We start from the raw sequence: 10,000 nt of genomic DNA on the forward strand, positions 1-10,000 counted from the left end.
GGGTGGAGTGGGTGGAGAAGAGTGATAGCAGGAGTGATTTGTGATAGAAGAGTATCTGTGAGAGTGAAAGGGAAAGTTTATAGGACTGTGGTGAGACCTGAGATGTTGTATGGAACAGAGACAGTGGCATTGAGTAAAAGACAGGAGGTGGAGCTGGAGGTAGCAGAGCTGAAGATGTTGAGATGTTCGTTGGGAGTGACGACGATGGACAGGATTAGAAATGAGTTTATTAGAGGGACAGCGCATGTAGGACGTTTTGGAGACATGGTGAGGGAGGTGAGATTGAGATGGTTTGGAAATGTGCAGAGGAGGGACATGGGGTATATCAGTAGGAGAATGCTGAGGATGGAGACACCAGGAAGGAGGAATGGAGGAAGAACAAGGAGGTTGTTTATAGATGTGGTGAGGGAAGACATGCAGGTAGTTGGTTTGAAAGGGACAAATATAGTGGACAGGGGGGTATGGAGATGGATGATCTGCTGTGGGGCCCCCTAATGGGAGAAGCCGAAAGAAGAAGAAGTATCTGCCTGTATTTCACAGCTTTGATTACACCATTAATCCTGACCACATCTCCAACTCTATTTGCAAAAATGCAGCAGCAAACTTTCAGGAAACCTCCACCATGCTTCACTCATTACTGTACCGCTCTCCAGACCTTCAGCAAAAAACGTTCCTCCTGCTACAGCAAATATTTCAGATATTCTGTCCAGAGCTCATGCTGCTATTTTTCTGCTCCCAGTGGGTTTTAAACAGAGGGTTTTAATGCAGAGTTGATACTCTAAACCTCGTTTCCATGTTGGAGGTTTGTGTTTTTTATGAAGATCACTTATTGGCAGACTTCTCCAGACAGTAGATGGTGTATCTGGATCCCACTGTTTTCCTCCAGTTCTTTGCTGATGTCACTGCTGGACATCTGATGTTAAATGGAAGTGAGCATGATGTGTCTTTCATCTGCTGCTTTAAGTTTCCTTGATTGAACACTGTATCTATTCTCCTCAACATCACACACTTCTTTGTGCTTCTTCAACCTATCTTAAAGAGCACATCTTCAAAGTTCAGTGTTTTGAAGATCTTTGCCTGTGCCTAACCCTAACCCCACATCTGTGTGTCCTGTTGCTGTGCTCAGTCTTGCCATATTGTAGATAAGGTGTATATGTTTATGTATATACACCTTAGTAGCAGAGTTTGGTTCCTCACCCAGTTTGAAGCTCCTACACAGCTGTTTCTGTTTCACTTCATCACTGGGTTTACAGATGAAATTGATGATCATCAGAACCTGCTTGGGAGAATTGGTTCATCACACATCTGAGTCTGATCCTACAAAACTCCTGACTTTGTACAAGTGGAAGATCTGAAATCCAGAGAGCTTCACAAAAATACTGTGGGTTTATAACTGAGACCTGAAACCTGGAGTGTGTAACTGTGTAGTGTGTTAGAACGTAATAAACACACACTTAGACTGAACACAAACACTGCATTTAATACAATCACTGTTCCTGTGTGTGTGTGTGTGTGTGTGTGTGTGTGTGGTGTCGTGACAGCGACAGTGCTGGAGGAAGTGTGTGTGTTTTATAACCCTGTAATCAGGAGCTGCTGTCAGGAGAAACACAAGCTGTGACTCATCCATCTTTTCTTCATCCAGTTCCTCCAGCAGAACACAGAACCTGTGAGTGTGGAGGCGAGTTTCTAATGGAGGTGTTGCATTTTGCACACACACACACACACACACACACACACACACACACACACACACACACACACACACACTTCACCTGATTATACTGCACTGTAAGAACAATGGGTTCATCATTTGATTTTCCAGAGGGTTCTCACTGGGTTCTTCAATAAGTTATTCAGTGGATTTTCTTGTGGTTCCTTTGTTGGGATCTCGAATGTGTTCTTCAGTAGGTTTTTAAATAGTCCTTGTCCTCATTGTCCTCCTCTTTCTCCTTCTCCTCGTCCTCCTGTTCATCTTCCTGCATTTCAGCATATTGATTTTAGAAAAGCACTTTAGCAGTGAGATCTGATTTCTAAAGACACATTATTACCCATAATTCCACAGTAAGCAGGGCGTATTGATCTCTTTGTTCACATTATCTCATTACGATGATGTTTATTATGCTCCCGTTATGCGCAATCATCTTTTTAAAGCCGAGTTTCATCTCTCAGGCGCAATCAGAAGAGCCAAATGGATGCAGCGGGGCATTTTAATCCGGGGTGATCGATGACATCATCAGGGGGTTTTTAACATGAGGCCGGGATTCCAACAAAAAGACTTTTATAATACTGTAATATACGGAATCTCCTACATCTGTGTTTAAACACCTGTAAAGCAATTTAGAATGAAGAAGTGTAAATGAATTAAATACTGATCATTTTTAAGTGTTGGTAAAAACATTATACAGTAAGATTTAATTAATAAAAAGATTAGAAAACATGTAATACATTTAATACATCAATAATGTTTTATTAATTAATAATTTTACTACATTTCTTTTAGAAAGGTTACAGGTAAAACTGCGGTGTTGGTGATGTTCTGTACCTGGTGGATGTGGTACCTGAGTCCGTATCGATCGTGATGATATCACATTATTCTTTTAGACGCTGAGTTGATGATGTTTGCTTTGTGATTGTGAGATTTTACTCTCTAAAGCTGATGTGAGAGTCGTAATCGATCACCATGACATCATCGCTTTAATGGTGTCATTTAACCTGGAGCTAGAAACCAGATGGACACACACACACACACACACACACACACACACACACACACACACACACACACATGAAAAAGAAATGAATTCAATTCATGTTTATTTGTTTTGCGCTTTTAATAATGAACGTTGTCTCTGAGCAGCTTCACACAGATGATGTGGAGATACAAATGAATGTAATGTTGTTTATAAGTGTAAGTTTGAAAACCTCTTAGTAAGAAATGTTAGTGTTTAATACTATTAAGAAAAAGGGAAAGATCAGGACATTATAAAACCTATAACAGAAATAATAATAATAATCATAATTATGATAATAATGATAGTAAATTAGTAAATTATATGGTGATGATGGAAAGTGAAACCAGATATCATATTTATACACACACACAAAAAAAACTCAGTAAAAGTCAAAAACACACGATTGTGTCTCATATGCAGGATGTGGAGCAGTGCTGAGGTGTTGATTTAGTGTTTAGTTTAATCTCTGTCCTTTATTTCTCCCTCTCTCTATCTTTATTAAACTCTATTTCTCAGAAAATTACGCAGTTTTATAATCTTTTTTTTTTTCAAATCTCAAATATTTTTTGCCTTTTATATTCTTTGTAAACAGGACTGCTGTGCATTCTGGGTAAAAGAGGAAGTCTCCAGTGATCTGATGCACTGCATAATGGCAAGCAATTGAATACAACTAGAGAAGTGGAGAGACCTGCTGGAGCGAGGGGAAGTGGAGATACCTTCTGGAGCGAATGGAAGTGGAGATACCTTCTGGAGAGAGGAGAAGTGGAGAGACTTGCTGGAGCGAGGGGAAGTGGAGAGACAGTGGAGAGACCTGCTGGAGCGAGGGAAGTGGAGAGACCTGCTGAAGCAAGGGGAAGTGAAGAGATAGTGGAGAGACCTGCTGGAGCGAGGGGAAGTGGGGATACCTACTGGAGCGAGGGGAAGTGGAGAGACTTGCTGGAGCGAGGGGAAGTGGAGAGACAGTCGAGAGACCTGCTGGAGCGAGGGGAAGTGGAGAGACCTGCTGGAGCGAGGGGAAGTGGAGAGACAGTCGAGACCTGCTGGAGCGTGGGAAGTGGAGAGACCTGCTGGAGCGAGGGGAAGTGGAGAGACCTGCTGGAGCGAGGGGAAGTGGAGCGACAGTGGAAAGACCTGTTTATGCGAGGGGAAGTGGAGATACCTTCTGGAGGGAGGGGAAGTGGAGAGACTTGCTGGAGCGAGGGGAAGTGGAAAGACAGTGGTGAGACCTGCTGGAGTGAGGGAGGTGGAGAGACTTGCTTGAGCGAAGGGAAGTGGAGAGACATGGAGAGACCTGCTGGAGCGAGGGGAAGTGGAGATACCTTCTGGAGCGAGGGGAAGTGGAAAGACAGTGGAGAGCCCTGCTGGAGCGAGGGGAAGTGGAGAGACTTCCTGGAGCGAGGGAAGTGGAGAGACAGTGGAGAGACCTGCTGGAGCACGGGGAAGTGGAAATACCTTCTGGAGCGAGGGAAGTGGAGATACCTTCTGGAGAGAGGGGAAGTGGAGAGACTTGCTGGAGCGAGGGGAAGTGGAGAGACAGTGGAGAGACCTGCTGGAGCGAGGGAAGTGGAGAGACCTGCTGGAGCGAGGGAAGTGGAGAGATAGTGGAGAGACCTGCTGAGCGAGGGAAGTGGGGATACCTTCTGGAGCGAGGGAAGTGGAGAGACTTGCTGGAGCGAGGAAGTGGAGAGACAGTGGAGAGACCTGCTGGAGCGAGGGAAGTGGAGATACCTTCTAGAGCGAGGGAAGTGGAGAGACCTGCTGGAGCGAGGGAAGTGGAGACAGTGGAGAGACCTGCTGAAGCAAGGGAAGTGGAGATACCTTCTGGAGTGAGGGAAGTGGAGAGACTTGCTGGAGCAAGGGAAGTGGAAAGACAGTGGTGGGACCTGCTGGAGTGAGGGAGGTGGAGAGACTTGCTAGAGTGAGGGAATTGGAGAGACTTGCTGGAGCAAGGGAAGTGGAGAGACAGTGGAGACCTCCTGGAGTGAGGGAGGTGAAGAGACTTGCTGGAGCGAAGGGAAGTGGAGAGACAGTGGAGACCTGCTGAAATGAGGGAAGTGGAGATACCTTCTGGAGCGATGGGAAGTGGATAGACTTGCTGGAGCGAGGGAAGTGGAAAGACAGTGGTGAGACCTGCTGAAGTGAGGGAGGTGGAAAAACTTGCTGGAGCAAGGGAAGTGGAGAGACTTGCTGAGCGAGGGAAGTGGAGAGACAGTGGAGACCTGCTGGAGCGAGGGAAGTGGAGATACCTTCTGAGCGAGGGAAGTGGAGAGACTTGCTGGAGCGAGGGAAGTGGAGAGACAGTGGAGAGACCTGCTGGAGCGAGGGAAGTGGAGAGACCTGCTTGCTGGAGCGAGGGAAGTGGAGAGACAGTGGAGAGACCTGCTGGAGCACGGGAAGTGGAGACCTGCTGGAGTGAGGGAAGTGGAGAGACCTGCTGGAGCGAGGGAAGTGGAGACAGTGGAGAGACCTGCTGGAGCGAGGGAAGTGGAGAGACTTGCTGGAGCGAGGGAAGTGGAGAGACAGTGGAGAGACCTGCTGGAGCGAGGGAAGTGGGGATACCTTCTGGAGCGAGGGAAGTGGAGAGACTTGCTGGAGCGAGGGAAGTGGAGACAGTGGAGAGACCTGCTGGAGCGAGGAAGTGGAGAGACAGTGAAGAGGCCTGCTGGAGCAGGGAAGTGGAGACCTGCTGGAGCGAGGGAAGTGGAGATACATGCTGGAGCGAGGGAAGTGGAGACAGTGGAGAGACCTGATAGAGTGAGGGAAGTGGAGATACCTTCTGGAGTGAGGGAAGTGGAGAGACTTGCTGGAGCAAGGGGAAGTGGAAAGACAGTGGTGGGACCTGCTGGAGTGAGGGGAGGTGGAGAGACTTGCTAGAGTGAGGGGAATTGGAGAGACTTGCTGGAGCAAGGGGAAGTGGAGAGACAGTGGAGAGACCTCCTGGAGTGAGGGGAGGTGAAGAGACTTGCTGGAGCGAAGGGAACTGGAGAGACAGTGGAGACCTGCTGAAATGAGGGAAGTGGAGATACCTTCTGGAGCGATGGGAAGTGGATAGACTTGCTGGAGCGAGGGGAAGTGGAAAGACAGTGGTGAGACCTGCTGAAGTGAGGGGAGGTGGAAAAACTTGCTGGAGCAAAGGGAAGTGGAGAGACTTGCTGGAGCGAGTGGAAGTGGAGAGACTTGCTGGAGTGAAAGAAAGTGGAGAGACCTGCTGGAGCAAGGGGAAGTGGAGAGACCTGATAGAGTGAGGGGAAGTGGAGAGACTTGCTGGAGCGGGAAGTGGAGAGACCTGCTGGAGCAAGGGGAAGTGGAGAGACCTGCTGGAGCGAGGGGAAGTGGAGAGACCTGATAGAGTGAGGGGAAGTGGAGAGACTTGCGGGAGCGAGGGGAAGTGGAGAGACCTGCTGGAGTGAGGGGAAGTGGAGAGACCTGCTGGAGCGAGGGGAAGTGGAGAGACCTGCTGGAGCGAGGGGAAGTGGGGCAAAAGAAGAATCCTTCAGAAACAAGAGGAATAGGAGAATCCCACTGGACCCTGGGAAGTGGAGATTCCTGCAGGACCAAAAGGAAGTGTTCAACTATAAACAAAAGTGTGAAAATTATGTCAAATGTATGTCAATCTTAGACATTCTGGACAAACACCATACATACACACACACACACACACACACACACACAAACGCACACACACACACACACACACACACACACACACACACACACACACACACACACACACACACACACACACACACACAGAGGAAATGAAGTGCAATGATTGTCAAGAGAGAGAGAGAGAGAGAGAGAGAGAGAGAATAGGAGAGAGAAAGGTTTTCTTTTTTGTTTCCTTCATTGAGTGCATTCTGTTTTTATGCTGTTTGCTACAGATTGAACACATAAAAAGTCATTACTTGGAGAGGGAAGTTAAAGTGTTGAAATCATTATCGTGGTTACGATGTGTTTTCACATCAGAACAGGAAATTGCATTAGCAACCAGTGCATTCTGGGTAGGTTTTGCTACTGGAGTTTATACCGATAACAAATTGATTAGTAGTATAGAGTGTAAGTGGATAACCAAATAATAACATAGAATAATAAAGAATGTCAATATATAATTGAGTAATAGTGTAAAATGAACAAAGTATAATACACCTTTGGTAAATATATAAAATGTAGTACAGTGTAGTATTGTGTAGTATTTAATGTAGTAATAGTGCACTACTGCAATGAATCGCATTTGGAGTATACTATAGGAATGGAAATAAAGTGGAAATAAAGTAAACATTTAATTTTATTGTAAAAAGTGAAAAGTATTTTAATGTAGTCTTGTAAATAGTAGCAAAGTACATCTAAAATAGAAAATGTATAGCAAAGTACAGTTAGTGGAGTTTAGTGGATGCTTTCTAAATGTGGTAAAAGGCAACGTGATGTAGCATAGTGTACCATACTTAATGTAGCCAAGTGTTAGTGTAGTATGGTGACAAACAAAATTATTGCAAAAAACATTGCAGGTAACAGTGTAATATACATTAAGTCTAGTAGCTGTTAACTGTTAATGCAGCTTCTTTGTTTACTTGTGGTATAATGTATTATAATAATAGTGTAAATGTAGTACTAAATGTAGTATGTAATATAATATAAATAATGATAACACTAGATACATTATTGGAAATGTAGTAATATAGTAGTAATATAAAGATAGATGGAAGTATAGAGGATTTATTATGCAACTGAAGTGCACTAAATGTAACAGTAATATTGTAATGCATTAGAGAAAGCAGAGTACTAGTGTCAGTGAGTGGAGAAATAATGTGATAATAATATAATAATTACTGAAATGCAGTATAGAAATAATGCTGCATGGTGAAATGTAGTATAATGGAGTACAGTATAAATTCTAGAATGATTGATTCAATACTGATGTTTATTGAAAATCTATTTTTCTGAACAGTGATATTTACTAAGGTTTATAATTATTGAACATTTGTTTTTACCCAACATTGATTTTTATTTAACATAAATTTGATTGAATATTGATATTTAATAAACTGATATATATTGAACATGGATCTCGATGAAATAAACATTGATCTATATATTGAACACTGATATTTATTGAACACCGATCTCTAAAAAAACCTGATATTTATTGAACACACTGAATACTGAACATTGATCTATATATTGAAGTGATACATATACACTATATATATATATATATATATATATATATATATATATATATATATATATATATATATATATATATATATATATACATACATGAATAAATGTACAATACAGTGTAATACAGTATAGTGAATAAAACATGTACAGTACAGTGTAATACAGTATAGTGTTATCGTACTATCATAAGTACTGTACTTTACCTCAGCTAAGGAGTATGATAGAATAAAACTGATCGTGACCCTGCTGCAAATGATTGAGGAACGGCACGTTTTTGACACAAAATATAATAAGGGGTTAGCCTTTGTGTTTTTACTGTGAAAAATGTTTTCTCTGTACATCACCAAATTTATGCCACGCATCAGGAATGTTGGGGGCGACACTGTCGTACTCTGTAGCTGAAATATAGTACGGTAACACTGTGATGCGGTTTAATTTAAAAGAGGCAGATATAGTGGAAAGAGAGAGAATGGAGATGTATGATCCGCTGTGGCGACCCCTTATCCGGAACAGCCGAAAGAAGAAGAATAGAAAGAAGAAGTAGAAGAAGGAGAAGAAAAAAGAACAATATGATACAGTACAGAGGCTTAGATCTGAGCTCTGTAGAGCAAGATAACAAAAGTAATCACAGCCCCCTGTTAGTCCTGACCTCCATAATGTATGGCACAAATCTGGTAAGAATCAGAGAACATCAAAATTTTCACAAAAAAATGGTCAGGGTAGTGTAAAGTAATATTACTTTATGAGCGAAAAGATTTGACACTCTCCGATTTTAACCAAATTCACAGTGTGTTAGTATTCTCAGGAGTAACACAGTGGTGCACTTAGTTTTGTCCAATCACACTCCAGAGCAAAAGTCTGAACTGTACAATACTGTTCCATAAAATACCACATTTTAAAGAAATGGTTAGGCTTTGTTTTTATGTGAAAAATCTGGCATGCACCGATTTTAACCAAATTCACACAGTGTGTTAGGACTGTCAAGAGTAACACAGTGGTGCACTTAGTTTTGTCTGATCAAACTCTAGATCTGAGATCTTAACTTTCCTGTGATATTCCATACTACATCTCTGTTTTCAAAGCTGATAGACTGAAACTAAGTGCACCCCTGTGTTACACTTGAGAGTCCAAACACTCTTTGTAAATTTGGTGACAATTAGAGAATAGTGAATTTTCAGCTCAAAAAACTAACCCTTAGTATACACAGTATATTTTGGGTGAAAAATTGGATGTTCTCCGATTCATCCCAGATTCACAGTGTATGTTATGGAGGTCAGAAAAAACATGGGGCAGTGAGTACTTTTGTTCTGTCACTCTCCACAGCTGAGATCTGAGCCTCTGTACCCAATTGCATTGTTACCATGCTACAATAAGATTTCTACTTTACCTCAGCTACGGAGAAGGGTAGAACAAATCTAATCATGCCACCTTGTTCCCCGTGAAGTCTCGGATTGCATTTAATTTCAGTCTATCACCTTCAAAAGCTGAGATGTATTATGGAATATTACAGTATGGGATGGTATTGTATGGGAGATGTTCTGCTGCAATACAGATGATGTTTAATGCAGTAATAATAGTATAGTGTATACTGTACTTTAATCTCCCACTCTACTCTTCTATACTACACTCTATTTCTACTATATCATATTTTACAAGAGAATTTTACTACCTTTTTTACCTTTAAAAGGTGATTGGATGAAAAAAAAAATGTACCTGTGTGTTACTGTTGAGGGTCCCAATGTAAACTGTTGAGGGTACGGATGTGAAATTGGTAAAAATCTGTTAATTCAGCTTTCTGTACAAAAATGTAGATTTATTTAACATAGATTTTTACCGCAAATGTATTTTTTATGAACATTTATCTGTATGAAATAAACTAATATAAAAACGTTTTCAGCAAAGCACAGTACAGTGTAATACAGTATAGTGAATAAAACATGTACATACAGTACTATTTCTACTGTGTACTATACTATAACATACCATACTACAGCTCAGCTTTAGAAGCTGTGTTACTGTGTTACTCTTAAGAATCCTAACACACTTTGTGAATTTGGTAAAATTTGGAGAACGTCACATTTTGACCT

Source organism: Silurus meridionalis, chromosome 19, assembly GCF_014805685.1.
Source record: "Silurus meridionalis isolate SWU-2019-XX chromosome 19, ASM1480568v1, whole genome shotgun sequence".
NCBI lineage: Eukaryota > Metazoa > Chordata > Actinopteri > Siluriformes > Siluridae > Silurus > Silurus meridionalis.